We start from the raw sequence: 19,324 nt of genomic DNA, 5'->3' as shown, positions 1-19,324 counted from the left end.
TAACAGTTTTCCATAGCTGAAGCGATTTTTAAGAATCCCAGTGGATTAGCCCAATATGTTCAGGTGTGAGGCTACGAGGGCCTATAACTCCTTTCACTATAATCTTATAACCTCCTTACCTAATTCCTTAGATTGCAGATAGGAAGAGTCTGACCCTGGAGGTCGTAAAGAGCTGGGTTTCATTAACCCTTCCCTCCCCGGCGCCGCTCCAAGGTTAACTGCGCCGGGCTGTGTGCTGGGGGGAGCCAGGGAGGGCGGCCAGGAGAAAGGGATTTGCAAGAGGGGTCGATCCGACGGGAGGGCAAAGCTTAAAATGATTTCTGCTCCCTTCATTCCCTCCCTTCAGCCAAAGGAAATATTGAAATAGGGAACTTTTCTTTTTTTCCCCCTAAGCATCCGGAGGTGCATAAATGTACGGATGTTTGTGAGGCAGTTCATCCCCTTTACACCATTTCATTATTGTTTGTTATTTTGAAATTATTTTTTTCCTCCCAAACGAAACATTCTAGAACCATCAGAAAAAGCAAAGCAATCTCCATCTTTAGGACCAGCACCAATCTCTTGAGCTTCTTGTCCAAAGTAGAGCTGTAATCTTTAAAGGAAAAAAAAAAATCTAGAAAAGCTTCTCAGACTGTATTTGCCTGGGAACACACCTGGTTTATATTTTAATAGGTAGTTACATTGTATTGATTCAGGGTACACCATTGATGTTGGAAGTTAATAACTCTCAAATTATATCTATCTGCCTACATACATAATTGCATACACAGTATAACACTGGAGGAATTTGCATTTTGCAGCACATTCTTTGTTCTTAAATCTTTTAACACACTGAGTTGTTCCTTTGAAGAAAATGTTATTGAACCACATGTTTAAGGAAAAGATGCTTCTAAACTATATGTTTAAGCAATGAAATTGTTGAGTGAAATACAGATTTCTTTGTATCTCACACAAACCTTACCACACGCCAATCTTAACCTACACATCGAACTGCCTTTTTTCTTTTTTTTCCTTTTTTTTTTTTCCCCTCCCAGTTAGAAGGCAGAAATATTTGAACTGCTGAAAGAGGTGGGTACTTTTTGGTAAGTATGTTTAGATATGATCTTCAGATACATTTATTGTACTTTCAAATTCTTGGGATACTAATTGAGCTAGCAAACAATATCCCAGCTGAATGTCTCAGCTTCTTCCCCATTTAAAAGGCTTTAATGTAGAAGTATATTGTAGCCATCCTGCTACTAAACAATGTAGCTGAGGAGTCAGCAAAAAATGAAAAAAACATGTTAAAACCAATTTATAATTGCTGCCTTATATCTGACTCTTCTTCCTTTCTGCAGTCCTAATGAACTCTTTAAAGTTTTATTTATTTATTTTTTTATTTCTGAGTGACAGATCAAAAATAATTAGCAGAATCAGAAGCAGCCGGGAAGCTTGAAATAATGTGTCTAAATATTTCATATTGCTACTTATAATACCAGCCCTTCATGGTAAAAAGGAACCATTCCCTATTTATTCTGTGGTGGTTTATAAATACTGAAGGATAGATTATTTTTTTTTTTTCCCAGGGCCTGCCTCAGCGATGCCATAAATAGAGATTGAGCTATCAGGAGGGGAAGAAAAAAAAAGAGAAAGAATAAAATAAAAGCAAAACCCTGGACAGGAATAGAGACAGACAGATAAATGTATAACTGCATCTGAACAATGTTACGTAGCACATTAGGAGTTGGTGGAAAAAAATTAAATCTATCGCATATTTATAACCTCATAATTAAAATACATTCTTATCTCTCTCCTCTGAAAGGTTGCAGCTTTCTTGGAAGTATTTTGAGTGCATATTTTAAACTCCATGTCTCGAATTGAATTAAGATGAGCTGTTTTGCCCAAGAGTAAAACCCTTGTTTACAATTTAATATTTAACTTTCAGCTGCCTGCCCATCGCCATATCATTTTCTTTAGATTTCACCTCCTTACATTTGCAGGCTTTATTTAAAATGATGTTAGCTTATATCAAATCCTAATTGCTCATCATAAGAAATGAGTCAATATAATCCAAAACAGTCCCCCTGGTCTGATCGAGGTAAATTGGATGAGAATATTTCACATTCAAAGAGTTAAAGCTAAACAGAAAACTTTAAAGCAAAAAGATACCAGCAAACAGTGAAAAATGGTACATCTGCTCTCTCTTGACAAGCTTGCATTATATCACATGTAAGGAAGCCCAAATTTTTGAATCTGAGACCAGTTTTAGTTTTTAATAGGAAATAATTACATGGAACTTTATTTCCAGAGAGAATGTCCCTTCCAGCTACAGTGTTTTGCTTTGATCTAAGTATTAACTGGTAATAAAATAACCATATTTTGGATCCTAAGCATATTGATGCTTAGAGGAATGTTATGCTTTCAATCAAATTTTAACTTTAGATTATCCGAAGGTATTCATCCTTCTTTTGTCAGAAACCAATTTGCTCTCTTACTCCTACAGCTACTCACATGTGGTTTGGTATACTTTGTTATTTTATAGTGGAATTTGCACTATCGAGGTGGAAAACTTTTAGATGGAGTGAGATCATGTTCCAGCCTGGCAATTTGGGCTGTTTCTCACCCAGGTCCCCAGTCCAGCCCTTCTTTACACTTGTGCACCACCACCACCTTCGCTCACCTCCGAGGCGACCGCCGTGCCAGGATTTTGGTTTAAATATTCAGATTTTTTAAATTTTTTTTTTTTTGTTTTAACCTGGAGAATCAATCATTTGGACCCATCCTGAACAATTAACCTCCCCTTTATATTCCAGCCCCAAGTGCAGTACTTCATAAAGACATGAAAAGGACATCCCAGTCAGCAGGACCCGAGCCCAGGCTTGTCACTGAGTATAAAAGGAGAGAGAAGGGGAGTTTTTATCTCTTTGCCCTGCCAATTCTTAATAGTTCTAAGTTTCAGTGTGACAATAAAACAGTTTTGATAACATAGCTCATGGGTTTCTCTGCCACATAAAGTTTTCTTAATAATAAAAAAGAAGAAACTTTATCCCTGCTAAATTAAAATAGGGCAGATGTTGGATATGGTTCATATTAGCCAGCCTTTCACCCCTTTGCCCCTGGCACTAAAGTTCTGACTTTTTCTTTCTACTATGTCTGTTTCTAACTGAAAGGTATTATTCCTGCCCTGGCTCTCTTCTTCTATTTATTTTTTCAGTGTCTAAAATTAAACCTATTCATTTAGTAATATACATTCTATTTCACATTGCTAAACCTGGCCAGAGAGGGGAAACGTTTTCCAAAAAAGTGATGCACCACTGACCTTAAAAGAAAACATGAAGCAGGGAAAGCTGTTCTTAAAAGGTTTATTTCTTGAGAATTTTGTAGCTCTGTTGACATTATAGGGATAATGGCTGTATTGCAATGGGCTTTCAAGGCCCAAGAGGTTTATGTTTTCTTCTGACCATAAGTCTAATAAAATTTTAAAGGTGCACAAAGTCTCATCACTTTAGATATTTAAAACTAGTTTGAAAAATCTCTTGGGAAACATACATTATGGTGGATAGCTCCACTGAGAAAGCAGGGGATAGGAAAAAAAAAAAATACCCTGAGTCCAAACCCAAATAAACCCCCCTCAGTTTTTTCATGCTAGCTCTATGAAAATCCTGGCTATTAAACTCCCAAGGATAGTACAGCTCTTTTCTCCAGGGCTGTGCAGATAGAATTTATTGTCCATTTGGAATGATCAAGTTTAGGCTAATAAAAGGCTCTCTGTAAGCAGAAATGCCCAAGTTGATGTTTGGCAGAGTTTTCAATGGTGGAGTTTATACAGGATGGGGGCTCTGCACTATTTGAAATCACTCCTATCCCAGCAGCTGAAGATGATCTGACACACAAGCAAACGTTAGCAGGCAGTGACTGAAGGTTAATCAGCGCTGCTTTCTGAGCTGCCTGCTTGAAAGCAGGAAAAAGTGAAAGCTGCTTTCTCCAGCCCTTCCCTATGCTAAGGTGCTGCTAACTTTTATGATTTTTTCCCCCCCTTCCTCTTTTACTATCTGTCTTTGTGCCTGAGGGCCAGTGAAAGAACACTGCAGATTCTAGATTGCTTTCAGAGTTTCCCTTTGCTGATGATGGATTACCATGTCAATTTAAACGGCATAGGATTAATTTGTTTCAATGATTTCTCTTTAGGCTGAATGCCAGTCTTTTTTTCTATCTCTCTCCTTGCTCTTCAGAAAAAAATAATAACAATAATAATAATAATAATAAATCCTTAAACCCCCCAAACACTTTTGAGATGCCATGTTAAAAAGACAATAATAGAAATAGACAAGTTAGGTGTAATGTTGCAACACAGTTGTAGGTTTGAGTGTTTTTATCTCGTTCTAAGGGGCTGCAGCATACAGTCAGTCACATTAAAATGAAATTGGATCCAACGTTTATTCAATAAATACTTGTCTTGTAGGTAATCCAGAACAGAGTGCTTTTGACACATAAGGACTTAATTTGTCTTGGATAACAAGTTATTAATATGGCACATTTAAACTTGCCACCTACAATAAGGTCATTTAGATCTATAATACGACTCATGAGAGAACTTCATAAAGCCAGGAACAAAGTTTGAAACTGCCTCTGAGGCGCGGAGCAGACGCACGGCTCACGGTTTGCTCTTTTCAGAAGAAAGTTCAGAGCAAGTAGGAGCCACCCAAACCCAAATGGTGTGCATCTGCTCCTCTTTGAAAGGCAAACGTAAATGGAGTGAGGAGGGGAGAGGGAAAAAAAAAAAAAAAAAAAAAAAAGGAACCCAAACACACATTTTTGAATGAGTAAGCTTTAAAGCTGTGCTGCGTCTGCTCGCAAACTCATCGCAGCTTTGAAAGTGAAAAAACAACATTTGGTTCAGAGTGGAAATTCGCCTGCATTTGCACCCTACCTCTTCCATGTGCTTCGCAATTTACTCGCTTTTAATAATAAGTGAGGAAGTTGGAACATAATCCACCCATAAATGTTATTGCTGTAATTTGTCTGCTCTGTGTTTGTTCATGCATTAGTTGTATATGTAGAGCAAAGTGGGGATGGATGCTGGGGATCCCCGTGCAGCACGAACAAACAGAGGTGGTTGGGTTTTCAACACCCAAACAGCCTGCAGTTGTTTGCAGTTTTGAGGTGTTTAGTTTCAGACCTATCCTAACCCAGTGGTGCCTGCAAGAGGTGCATCAGGAGGGGAATATTGTGGGAATGCTGCTCAGGACGTGTTTGGTGACTGGCAATTCTGTCTCCACAGTGTGTCCCTGAGCTTTGTTATTCTGCTTTTCTGTACTAAGCTCTTGGTTGCTCCTGCCCTGGCAGATTCTGTCTCTTTAAGTAACTAAATCTCATTTTTAAGCTATTCCTGGGAAAAGGATGTTACACATGAGTAGAAAAATGCAGGCAAGAAAGGCTAATTGAATGAAAAGAGAGAATTAGGTTAAAAATAGAGTACAATCTAGTATCACATTTTCACTAGTGTAACCTGAAATGAAGGTGTCTCCAAGTCCCCAGTGATGCCAGAATGTTTAGATGTTGGGCACAGATGGAGACACCTATTGAAATGTGTCTGAAGAAGATTAATAGGACTTGTCAGTGTTGGGAAAGCACTGCTTTGCTGTAAATTTCTACTAGCACAAGATGAATTACCGATGAATGCTCAGTTATCAACCCCATCACTATCATTGGACACTAAATCAAATTGAGCAGTTATCTACAATCAGAAAATTTCTTTTAAAAGTAGGCATACATCTTTAGGCTTAAACTCTTTAATAAGACAATATCCTCAATGGTATGTGTGTGTTCATGGAGGGATATGATTTGAAGTTTCTGTACAAAAAGCTTCTGCTCAGAAATGAACTCCAAGTTCAGTGTGAAATCAGGGTTGTCAAACAATAGAAGATACTCAGAAAATGCTGGTTATATAATACAGAGTTCTGGTGGGGGCCTGATCCAAAATGGATTTTCGTGTGTGTCATTAGATTTTGAATCCATCCCTATTTATGAGAAGTTTTTTTTCAATCTCTGCTCTCCCCTTATTTATGGTGATGATAAACGCCCCCCCTTCTCTCTACCTTAAAGACTGAGCATCCAAATCATACATTAATGCAAAATAGCCATCATGACTCAGGATATATGTATAATAATAATACCACCCCCCAACATATTTAGGAAATTACAGCTTAATATAATGAACTATGTGATGAAAGAGTAAATGAATAATATTTTAACTGAGAATATTTCTTTCTCTCCTTCATGAAAGGGGAAACTGTCACAAGCAAAACTACCACAAGCATTTACCAGCCCACTCCTGAAGAATATTTCCTGCATTTACCATCTGATGACAATGATATTAAATGAGCATTACATACTTTCAGTCTCTAGGATTTCTTTCCCTCTCACCCAGGCACTGAATACTTCATCCAAGGAGATTTATCATGGCGTGTTTTCCAAAGTCAATTTTTCCCTTTTGTTAGAGACAAGGGCAGTCATTTGTGTTTAGGGAGGGAGACAGGTACAGAGCCTTTATCTGATCTGCGTCCCCAGCCACCAGCACCTTCCTAATCGACGGCAGATTCCCTCTCTGGTTTCTTCTCAGCCAAGGAATGCATCCTTCCCTTCATCTCCACATATCTCACCTGTGATGCATGCTGCTTTTTGAGAAGCTGTGTTTACCACACAGCGTATTTTCAGAGCCTTTGTGTTTCTCATCGCCAGCCAAAGCTTATTATTCACCACCCTAAAAATGTACCAGGGTAAGGGATAGCAGAAGTCATTCTGTTCATTTTTACACCCCAATTTTCACGCAGCAAATGCCCTGCATTAGGACCAGGTTCCACTCAGATGGAAGTTATTAACTTTGAGCAGAACGGGGCTGATTTCAGCCTGTGCCCTTCGAACACAGTCGCTTTGCAGCATCCCCGTGTTTATTTTTTTCCTTTGGAGGGCATGATTCTTTAAACATATTTGTTTTACACAGAGCAGCAGTTGAATCCTAACTTTTTTTTCCCCCCACAAACACGTAAAGAGAATATTAATAGGGAATATTAACAGAGGTGAGTGCTGCATGAAGCTAGTTAGGTTGTAGTAGCTGAGAAATATGAACTAGTGAACATAATCCATAAACTCCATTTGGTTACTATAATACTCCAATCTGTATTTATTACAACCCCACTCTGATGCTTATACAACTGCAATTGCTAGATTTATACACTCTAATGGTTTCACAATAGGAAAAACCTGTGTCTTTATCTTTCTTTTCCTGTCCAAAATAACCCCTTCCACATATACTTCAGGCTTCTCTGGACCTTGTCTGGGTTTAATCACAGGCTTTGGGACAAAATGTGCATTATTAAGAAGTATAAATATTTTCAGAAGCAATCAAAGGGTTGAAAGATTGATTCGGCATGTAGATTGGATTTAATTCGAAGCAGCTTTGTTCTAATGAGGACTACTGGGATACAAAGACGGCAGCCGCTTATGGCCACCAGTTGGGAACCTCGACTGGCTGCAGCAACCTGTCAAGAATTCCAAGGAACTGCCAGGTATTGAACAGAGGGGTGGTGGGGAACACGATGGTCTATTGTTTGCAGCCTTTCTCTAAGGCTGGGTTAAGATTTCATAAGTCAAATTCACCAAAGTCCTATTTTACCAAAATGACAATTCAGCTTCTTGCTGTCCACAGAGCCAAATTCTGCAGTCCCTCACTTGGGGAAAATCCCTATGGACTTTGTGGGTGGCTTTGCCTTGAGGAAGGGTGGCAAAGCTTGGCTGAGCCTCAACTCCAGCCAGTTTGGGAGCTGTGTAGCAATTTGTCCTGCTCCCAGACCTGGATGCTTTCACAGTTCCATTCAGTTTTGCTATCTGCACTTCCAGATGTGATGGGACCTTTTTGTATGGGGAGATGTTTATCCCTTGCAGCTCTGTGAGGGCTTGGAAGCTCCTGTCCTTGGTGACCCCAACAAGGGGTGACCCCATCCTGCTTCCCACCTGCAGTGCCCAACAAAACATTCTTGGGATGATACTGAGCCAAAGGGAGCTCTTGACTGCTGTCCCCTCAGACTGAGAAAACCTCAACAGTAAAATGTGAGTGTGGGCCGTGGGGGGGTGTCACGTCACAGGTACTTGGTTTCCTAAATGCTGAGCATACAGTCAGAATCACAGGATATACAGGATCAAACACGAACCAGTTTCTCTCTCCCCTTAGCCCCCCCTTGCCTACTTTTGTCCATAAAAGCAATAGAAAGAGAGAAAGCTTGAATTTTCTGAACTGTTTCACCCATCCACAGCTGGAATTCCAAAGCGAAATGAAAATGCCTTTAAAATCAACCCTACATGGGAGCCTGAGAGAACAAGTTTTCCTTTGTTGTAGGGTATAGTATTATTTGCTGTAGGTTTTTGATATACATTCTAAATTAGGCCTGCAAAGGAATGCTTCATCTTTAATTCATCACTCTCAGCTGAAAGAGATTAGCAATGTCTAGCACGCACCCTTCGTATGGTGCTGACCTCATCAAGTATGGCCTGAAATTAATTAGCCTCATTCATTCCAAATGGAAAAGGATAATGGAGCTGCATTTTAGAGATGACCATCACAAATTGTATGCAGCATATTTAAAATCTTACCCCCCTTGCTCCCCTCTCCATTTAAAAAAAAAAAAAAAAAACAACTATGTAGATTAAAATTCTTTCCAGAACTTGCAATATGTCGGAGTTATCGAGGCATTAGGAGCAGAAACCATTCCGTTTTTATTTGTGGAACTGGGAGCCACATTTTGTATGTGTGGCTGTAAAAGCAGCAAGCCTGTCTTAATGGCAGAACACCTGGAATTAATTTGATATTTCCAGGTGCTCTGGCAAACTGGGACATCAAGCACTTGATGTTTAAACATTCTTCCACTGGCTTGCTTAAATCAATATGAAAGTGGTGTCCCTTTGTCATTCATACATGCAAAGTGCTAGCACAAACTCCAGCTTGGCTTCAGAGTCCTACATCACTCATAATCTAATTAGAAATCAGAGCAGAGCTGAAGCAGCATTCTTTGTGGATTCTTGGGCAGCAAATAGGGATACTTGTCTTTTGTTTCCCTCCTCGATTGCATCGTTCACAAGCTTTCACACCACATCTCTAAAGGTGGTTAGGTGCCTCAAGATGTTGACAGGCATGAAGGACAAGATTATTTAGGTGCCTAACCCGGGTGATTTCAAATGGAATTAAGCAACTGGATGTTACTAGGCTGGGAGGGGGGGATGGCGGTGGTGTGGGGATGGGGGGGAAAGAAAAAAACAAGCGGCCAGTGCATATTAAAAGCTCTAATTTGTTGTCCTAAACTCTAGCAACGTGGGCGATGTTTTTGCAGGGTAAAGTTGCCTGCAGGGTCCATTTTCTGAAGCCTGCTAATTTCTCCTGAGGTCAGTGGGTAGCGGGTGTTGGCAGCGCAGCCTCTCCTGGCTGGGCACGGTGGTCGCGTGTGCTCCGGCTGCTTCCCAAGGGACAGGGACAGTAATGAAGAACCTGGGGTTTCCCACAGGAGTTTGGAAGATGCCCATGTCTAAGACAATGGTGAGGATTGGGCCAAAATCCAGATCCAGCCTTGATTCCTTCCTCCAAGTAAGCCTGTGTTGAGCCACGAGTGCTGACGGATGGCAGCGTCCTCTCCTCACATCACCAGGAGCACCTGACACTACTGTGAGTAAGAGATGTGTTTTTTTCTCACACCAAACAGTTCATTGCAAAACTTCAGATTTTGAAATGACAAGGTCAAAATGGCTCATATCTGCAATGCTGGGGCTTGGGGAGCATTCCTGCAGTTCTTATACCCAGGGCTGGAAACACAGGGAAAACATTTTGTGGTATGTACTATAATCACCTCATACCCAGAAAAATGGAGAATTAATTATTTCTCTTTTAACACAAACAAACATTTGTCTTCCAAAGACTCCATTCATTAAGAACTGCCATTGAATCCAAGATTGAACCTATTGTTATTAATCCTAAATGAATTCAAGTTTGTCTACCATGAACAAAGCTGCTTGCCATCTGATAATCCAAATTTACTCAGGAAAAAAGAATGAGCAAATGTTAGAAGCAGCAGGTGAAATCATACCACAGTTATTAAGCCTTCTTTCAGGGGAAGCATAGGATAGATTAAATTGTTATGTTAGGCCATGTTGTGAGTCCACGTCAATTCTGTCTGAGATCTTATCTTAGCCCAGAACTGTTTCCTCCTAAATTAAACTAAATGTTGAAGACATGAGAAGCGTATTGACCCAAAGATTCAAAACTTGGGATTCAGCAGACTTCTGATCTTTTGTCCACAGAGTATCAAGTTGTAAAGCTGAGGAATATTAAGTAATCATGATTATCTTCAACTTGCCCAAGTTCATTTGTCATGCTGGGACACTGGCACAGATTTTCCTTGCTGTTTTTTTTTCCAGAACCAGGCATTGATTTTACCTGCTAGCTGGTATCATTTGCTGCTGACCTTGTAGACTGTGGTCCTATCCTAATATTAAAACTGTGGGCTGTAATTCTGTCTCCAGTGCTCTTAACCTCTCTTTTGCAAACACCTTTGTCCAATAAAGCAGCAAACAAAAAATCTTACAATCACAACAACTGAATTATGCTGGTACTTCGATCAGCTGTTATCAGGCACAGGCAGTTCTGGAGATTCAGAAATGCAGTGTAATTCACCCGGGATAAGAAATCAAATTTAAAAACGAGCTGAACAGGCATTTTTAGGAATAAGTAAATTTCTAAATAAACCAGCTTTTTAATTCCCCCTTTTCTGTATTAGAACAAATCAATATTGTCTGCACTTGGAGATGAGTTTCAGCTGTCATAATTAAATATCATCTTGCTTCTGCAGCACAGCCAAACAAGGAGTTTTACTCCTGACACAAGAGTTTCCTCAAGTAGGGACAACTTACTAGCTTATTACAGCAATGATTTAAGATCCACATGGTTCCATCATATTTTAGAAAACAAATCTCTACCAAAACACACAGCACAATTCATCCCCAGAGTCAGAGCACTGAAGAGATGGAGTAATAAAAGAAATAATATATTTTAAATGCTTTTTAAATACAAGCATAATGATGATACATTAAATAATGTGATCTACCCAGCCGGACTTCTAATTATCTACATGCAAAGCTCATGTTCATTCATCACTTCATTCTCTTCAGCTGTAATGTTGGTTTTTGGTAGACACTAACACCGAGCCATAAGTTTGAATGGAAAGGGAAACAAGGACAGTGCAAGGCTGTATATTAGCTTGGACAAGTAGGATGTCATTGCCAGCCTGAATTTGTTGATGACACCAGGCATTAAGCAAGTAAATCTTCAGCCACTGAAGCATGAGTTTGCTGTCTTGAAGTAATGACATCCAGGAGGTGATGCAGTGGATTTACACCAACAAATACCTATGGACTGAAAATGGCCACTTAGACCTGACCACAAAATAGAGAGTCAAAACTGAGATTCACCTCTCCCCTGAAAAGAAAGATTTTGTTTTCCTTATTCTAGTCTCATTTCAAATGTTCAAGAATCTGTGTTTGATGTTCTTTTTGTCTCTGAAGAATTGAGCTCATGGAGTCAATTCCCATTTGCACCCAGCAAAGACAATGGAGGCGTGCAATGGTACAAAAAGGTATCAGCTCCCAATGTGGGGGCTGAGTGTGAGGCTGGGCCTTTCTGTGGGCTGATTTGTACCAGATATTGGTGATCTATAGTGGTTTCATCTAAATCCCTGGGGTTGCAGGTCCACATGCACATGGTGACCTCATGTGCTGAAAACAGGTGTGACCAGGAGCCATCACGGCTCTTCACCCCAGCTAAACTATTTAGCTCCCCTTCCGCAATGTTTTCTTTCCATACATCCTAATTCTACCATCCCTTTCCCCTAATAACAACATAAATGAGTACTCTACAGGTGTAATTACAGTAATAGTTCTTTTACTGCAGATACTAGAAGCCTGTAACCTGTAATTCACTTTTTCTGATAGTCTCCTATTCTAACACTAGACGTGTTATTTTAAAATGTCTAGGACCTGAAAGCTAAATTTATAGTGATAGATAATAGTAATGGAAACCAAGCATCCTCCTTAGTTCAGACTTTAGAGCTGTGCTGTATCTCCTGGCCAATTGTTGCCTTGTTCACCTAGAAATATCATACCCACCATTCCCACAGTGATTCAAATATCAGAGTTAAACAGAAGGAAAAAAAATATATCTCAATTTCTTTATTTTAAGGTATGAATCTATGAAAAGTCAAGACATACTAACATGCAATGTCTTTTTATTTAATTATTCCATGGGGCAATTATTGCTTCTCCATGGTGAATCTGCCATATTTCTGTAACATGAGCTACCCTTCTTTTCTAGGGATGAGGCACCACAAGACTGTGATTGAAGTGTGGGGCCCAAGCACTCAGGAAGATGCTGATGCAGCTGCCTTGCCCTGTGGTTCTTGCTCATGGCACAAGCCACCAGAGGCCAGAGAAACATCGTGGGGACTGTTTTTGTCTTGGCTGCTCCTCATCAGTGCTTTGAGCTGCACGAAGCCATGAGAACCAAGGCAACACGAGTGCACCCCCAGGGATTTGCTCCTCTCATGATCTACACCTGAAGCACAGCACAAAGTTCCACCCTTTCCTTCTGCAGGTAGGAGCTCAATCGAATTTACAGATTTTAGTTTCAGTTTGAAGCAAGGCAATAATCCTAAAATAACTCATGCAAATGGTCACCCTCTTCTAGAGCTGACAGTGTTTCGTCATTTTCTCTCCTTTTTCTGGATGAAGCAGCCAGCATGAGGAGGGCATGCTGGCACATACCCCACTTGATAGCTGAAAAGAACATACTGACAAATATTTTTAATAAGCTTATCAACATCCCTGTGCATAAAGGGCAAATGAGACTTTGCACTGGTTATTCATAGATCTACATGGAGATGCTGATAAACTGCCATTTAGTGCAGAGACTAAATAAATCACCACATAAAATATTCCTAGTGAAATCCTTTATGGAATGTGCTCTTGCCCCAAACCCCTCCTGGAATAGGCACAGAAATGCTCCCTGAGACCTGGCAGCCCTTCTAAGTGAGCATATGGTCTGCTCAGCTCTCTCAGTAGTGGTGCACGGTGAGTAAACACGCTGTACTGTCAGAGCAAACAGGGGGCTCTTTAATAGCATGAGATTCTGTGCCTGCCTCAAACTCCATCACTACTCCAGAAATGGATTTCCCTTCTCTGCTGGAGCGTGCACTGTTTGCTGGAGGGGCAGGAAAAAAAGTGAGAGTCTCCTTGGATGGTGTATGCAACCATCTCCCAAAGCTGGTAATGCTCTTGGTGTGTCAGAAGTTGCATTTTTTGGTGATGCTACATCACCTTCTCCGTTCTTTTGAGATGCCCCCTGATGTATGGTAACTTGCTCAGTAATTGGAATAGAAGGAGGGACCTGAAGGTAAAATTCCCGACGTTAATCAAGGCTGGCAAAGGGCAGAACTTTAGCTGCAGTAATTGTGTTTCTGAGGGAGTCAACAAAGCCGGGCTCGTCTGCGCTAGCAAACAGATCTGGTCCTGCCTCTGTGCTCCTCACACTGGCAGAACACTGCCCTGAAATCACTGGAGCAGGGATCGGGCCAGGAATGAGCAGCTAAGTTGCAAAGCAAATTAATTCCTGCCAAAAAAGTTCAGCTATGCTCAGAAGTATGTAAAGTGTCTGATTTGAGAAGTGTCAAGTAGCATTTGTGACCAATTATCCAAGATGAAGGGGGCAGAGCTATGTTTACATGTACTAATCTTCAGCCAAAGTTTGAAAACTCTAATTCATGGACACGCATCAAATTTCCTTTCCAGGCTTGGCATTTGCCTGTACGCACGCATGCACATTGCTCGGGGATGACAGGAAAACATGATTATGACTTGCAAATAATACAAATAAAAAAAAAAAGAAACAGCGAGGAGAGCTGCCATGCAGCAGCAGCATGGTAATTAAACCTATACTGTGATATGCAAAAAGAATCATGGACCACTGTATGAGTAAAATAGCTTTATCAGCTGTGCAGAAATATGACGTGTGGTGTGTCTGTATTGTTGTTTTTCCACAACCTGTGAAGCTCTGGGAAATGATCTACACAAAAGAACAAGAAGTAAAAGCTGCCTCTGCCATCTTCTGTTTAATTAACATAGGTATACCAATTTAATGCAATTAATCAAGATAGGAGGGATTAAACAGTAACTCAGCTGACAACGACAGTGTTAGCATTGCTGTGGCACAGGAAGGGCTGCAGAATGAGCGTGGTGACTGGGAGCACTGTGAGGAAGAGCAAGCTGGCTCCAGTTTTGGGAGCTTTATGCAGATGTATTGAAATTTAGGGGCAGCTGATTTTTCATGTGGCCAAGTGTTTATCTGCCCCTGCCCTTTCCTTTACCCTCTCAGACCTTCCAGGGTAATCCCCAGAGTGGCAACAACTTTTAAAGCGATTCCTCTTTCTTCTAACAGATTCCTGATGCTAAAGGTCTGACCTTAAAATGAGCAGTGCATAGGGCAAGAGTGGGTACTGCAGTGAGCTTCTGGCCTTCAACCCTTCCAAATACAGCTATTTTGGTAACCAGAACAGTATATTCATGATGGGTGAGGGAGAGAGCCTTCCAGTGCAGGGCTTCTCAGCACATTAACTCTGTCAGTGCTGGATTCTGGGCCCCTATGCAACTTGCCTGTGGTTGTTTAAGACCATAAATGAAAGTTTGCAGAAGTTTGCAGCATTCTGTAACTTCATGGTTGGTGCTTGATGCACCTAAAAACTGGACTGAATCTTGTGGATCTGGGAGGGGCTGTAATCACATGCAGCTGAGGGTAGCTCAGACTTGGATTTCTTGTTGGTAGGAGAGGCTCAGCCTGGTTTGCTACAATGCAACTGTCCTCATTAATGTTCTTCAAGCCCTGATGTACTGGGACCGCCATGGTTGGGTCAGAAGATGGCTGAGTTTTCCAGGCTCATTCTCTTGTCTTCAGAATGTTAAATTGGGTGATAATGAGTAGTAACTGTGTCCTTTTTTATGGTGAAGTTGACACTTGCCTTCTAGTAAACAGACACAGAGATGACCCTCCTCATTTCGCACAGGTCACCAAACAGCCCTGGAATGGTAGGGGTTATTGGCCATTTACCAAACTCTGTTTGACTTGGGTTCATGGGTGAGAGATGAAAGGCTCTATATTGCATTACCAGTCCCTGGGGCCAGCCAGTCTCCCTAAAGAAGCATTTCATTTAGCAAGGCAACTGCTGGCCCATGGGAATCGGAGACTTGGGAAAAAGAGGACACAGTTTCAATTGCAAATGTGTCCTTAGGGCAGATGTCTTAAAGCCACACAGAAACTCACTGCTTCAGTGTCACAATAGTTGCTCCAGGACACTTAATGACCAGCAGATTTTCCTTTAATTAATCTCCCCTTTTTCCCAAGAAAACATCCGTTAGGTTGCTTGTGCTATTTCTGCCTCGGCTCTGTTCTGCCCATCTCCTTGGGGCAAGACCATTGCAGCAGCTGTGAACTGTTACCTTTTCCAAGGGCTTCAAAACTGAAACAGATGAAGCAAGGAGCCCTGCTAGCACACTTGGAGCTGTTGGGCTCTTGGGTGGAGAAATGAGTACTCCTGAAGTGTCCAAATATTTTCCTTACCCTAGAGCAAAGATGCTGACTGATTTTCTTGGTTACAGTAGAGTGGTCGTTGCTGTTGGGGTAGCAGTGTAAAAGCTGCCTTTTTACAGATAATGGATGAAGTGATTGATGGCTACAGGAAGAAGAATATTTGGTTCAGAGCAAGAATTCAACCCAGACTCATCCTGAATTTCCTATGATTTAAAAATCCAATGTTGTTCCAAATTCATTATCACTGATTAAAATCCTCTCCCAGTTTCCTCCCCTATTGTTTGTGATGTGAATCACGAGACATTCAGAAGTTGCATTTGTTGTCTGATAGTTTTACATCATGGTTGTAACAGTGCATCTGCCAAGTCAGCAGGTTTTGTTCTGTGTTTGTTTATTTATTTACCACTCCACTTCCAGCAAGTTCTTGTTACCCAGTTCCTGCTGACAACAGGGAAGGAGGCACAAGCAAGCTCAGAAAATGAACCACTAGAAGGTAAGTGAAAAGAATAGTAAATGCAGGCCATTCATGTAACAGGATCCAATTCATTTTTATGCCAGGGAGATTTTTTAAATGGAACTTCTCCCAGTGGAGAGCTCACAATGCTCAAGGCCTGTTTCACTATAAAGACAATACATAATTATTCTGGGCTTATTATTGTTTTTTATCACTCCTTTTCCAGTTGCAGGGAGTGAGGGCAGAGATGAGATCAGGACCCAGTTTATTGCTGTGCAGACTGAGCAGCACACGTGGCTGCAGGACCCTGTGGAGACAGGGAAATGCACCCAGGATGAAGGTCCAGGTGACAGATCTGAGATGGGACAATCCATCAGCAGCAAAAATGGGGACTCAGCCTCCTGAGGCCTTCAGCCCTGGGCTCCTGCTGCTTGTTGCTTTCAGCATATTTTCTTTTCACACTTATTTTGAATCACCGAAATGATGAATTGAAAAAATGCTGTGTCATTTGAAGAACTCTTTCTTGTATTTACAGGAAACAGATTATCTGTTCTCTCAGGATAGTGGAAACTGAATACGATGAACTCATCTGGAGAAAATGTAGGTTGGGTGTGACAGAGAAACTTGTGTTTTATACCGCAGTGACATCTTAATTTCTGGTTTTGGCATGGCAGACTCAGTGATACTGAACCATCCCAGCTCCTGCTTTCAGGCTGGGGTCAAAGCTGGACTTGGAAGAAGAAACTTCCATGGAGATATGTGACTGCACTGTGAATACTGTGCCTGGGTAAGAGAAATTTTGTTTAATTCAGGATTTATACAATATGTAAAGTCTATACCAAGTCTGTTGTTCATCCCAGCCTAGTTAAACTGCATTTGACCACTACTTGTTCAACCCAGTAAAGTGTACCTGGATACCACAGCAACACCTGCTCTATTTATATATAAAGATTATTTTGCCAGGTCAGTCTTTTGGGATTTAGTATTTCATTCATAAAGGATTTTGTAACACATGCCAGTTGTGCTGCCTCTCTACTTCCTGATGATTTAGGTGATTTTCTCTAGCCAATTTATATTTTAATTAGCTGTAACACTTCTTTACTTTCTAATTTGAACAACTGAGACTTAAGAAAAAAATAAAAGCTAGAAAATAACTCTCAAAGTCTGAATGGGTACTCACTACAATTTCCTCTTCAGTACTTGCAGGTCCTGGGTTATCTTAGGTGACATTTTCATGTTGACTGCTCTGTGTTCTGCTCAGACAGAAGGCAGTGACAGTGGGTCATGTGTTATATGTTTTTTTACAGATGAAACCTACAGAGTGTCCTGAAGTCCAGTAAACTACTCAATACCAGCAACTTCCACATCCCTCTGTGCTCCTGCCATTGCTTTGAACCAATTTATGTATTCATTTGGGCTCTAAGTACTGGGATGCATTCCTTCTTGCTGCAGCAGCAGGGGTACAGGAAGGGGTGTTTGAAACCACGCAGTCATTTCCACCCTGGATTTCATGAGGAGTTATTCTTGTCTCAGGGATGACGCATTCAAATATCCCTCTATGGATTCCAGGTGAGTTAGTCACATTTAAAAGCTTCCAAGTAATACACAGAAAGGTGCTGAGAAAATGATGAGTTTCTGCCTAGTCACACACACCAAAAAAAAAAGCTCAGAAAAAGTAGATCTGAGCAAATTACATGTACTAGCCCCCAAAATATTCTAAAAAGACCTGGGGCCAAAGGGCTTTTACCTTAAAAACAGTAGGGCTGCACAGTATTTACTTCACTGACTGACCCATCAGCTGCTCTCTGTCCCCAGAAACAGTTCAGGAAATAACTGGAAATAACTGAAGACATAAAAAGGATAATTAAGTTTCATTGTGGAAATAAGAGGGTAATCTGTCCAGACAAATCTAGGACCTAGTACTGAAAGCTGTAGTATCTGAATATAAAAAAATGAGTAATTTTGGAAAAAGATGTCTATCAGGACTGTAAATTCAGAGAGTAAAAATGCAGCTTTGCTTAATAGACCATCTCTCTCTCCATCTCCCTCTAACTCATTTTCTTATTCTCTTTCTTCCTTTTGTGTTATTGCAAAAAAAATGTGTGCAAAATCTGATATTGAGAATGCTTTAGCTTCATTTCAATCTTCTATTCTCCAAATGTTTTGTTCCACTGGGAAGATTCCCCCTGGGAGATAACCTCAGCCAAGACTGCACGAGGCTTGTGGGGTGACTGATTTGCAGAGGAACAACTGTATTTTGAGGTGGCTCTGAGGCAGCCAGGTCCCCACTCTTCTGAGGCTCTTAAAGATATTTGTGAGCTGCCATGAGAAATCACCTGGGGCTCAGAGCAGACCACAAGTGCTTAGGACAGTGTTTTCTCTGCACCTTTTTTTGCTGAGCAGAATTGCAGCACTATAAACAAATGTGAGTTTTGCCTCATTCTTAGGTCCTGTGAGTTATGAAAGCCCACTCCAGATGTAATGAATGTATAGATCATTTTGACCAGATCATAATCTATTAGTAAATAATGCTCTCTGAAAATGTGTAGGTGAAATAAAGAACTTCTTGCTACTATTGCTGTATTGGTATCAAGGATTACTGTGGAGACCAACACGATCCTGAGGCTTTGTGCCACTGACATTTAAATACAATGCAGAATTAACTACAGGGTTTGGTTAGCAAATTCCCTTCTGGATTAGGGTATTCAGGATTTACACTGCTGGAAATAGAGCCCAAAACTATACAAGGCTCATCTGTGGCTTGGCTTCAGCTCACTGACCCCCTCACTCATATTTATAGATTTTTTTCATTAGATTCCTAATTTTGGTGGTGATATTAATTAGCAAACCACACAATACTTTTCAGAATGAGTATTCTGATAGAGCAAACCCCTATAACACCTATGACTTTTCTTCACTATCCCTGGAGGAAGCCCAAGGGTACCAGACTAAGACCTAAGGCAAATTGTCAGCACAGTCTATAGGCCATGGGAAGGTTAGGTTTAAAGAAGATGTCACTTTAGGGACATCTGTGTGACACATGCTGCAGTGTCCAGACATTGGAGACTATGTTTTTGCTCGAAATCTAGAGAGGAAGTCACTAGGAAAAAAAAAAGGAAAGAAGCACGGGGGAATAAAAGTACTTTTGAAAGAGAAGAAATCTACATTTCAATGAAAATCCTTTCAAGGCATTTCAAATAAGAGTCTGAGAGAAATAA

At 40.8% G+C, this 19,324-nt stretch overlaps 1 long non-coding RNA gene across 25 annotated transcripts in view; it reads left to right on the top strand.

Moving 5' to 3' along the window:
* Positions 1–19,324, top strand: part of LOC117001858 — a 47,788-nt gene that overhangs the window by 9,170 nt on the left and 19,294 nt on the right. For 12 of the 25 annotated variants that reach the window (XR_004419146.1, XR_004419162.1, XR_004419154.1 and 9 more), the window contains 3 exons: positions 1,035–9,691; positions 12,389–12,667; positions 16,070–17,675. This is a non-coding gene — a long non-coding RNA (uncharacterized LOC117001858). The remainder of the gene's footprint in view (positions 1–1,034; positions 9,692–12,388; positions 12,668–16,069; positions 17,676–19,324) is intronic. The other 13 variants (XR_004419168.1, XR_004419167.1, XR_004419164.1 and 10 more) reach the window with 13 other exon arrangements.

Source organism: Catharus ustulatus, chromosome 12 (assembly GCF_009819885.2).
Source record: "Catharus ustulatus isolate bCatUst1 chromosome 12, bCatUst1.pri.v2, whole genome shotgun sequence".
NCBI lineage: Eukaryota > Metazoa > Chordata > Aves > Passeriformes > Turdidae > Catharus > Catharus ustulatus.
Note: the sequence above shows the minus strand (reverse complement) of the source record. Positions and strands in the feature narration are given on the sequence as shown.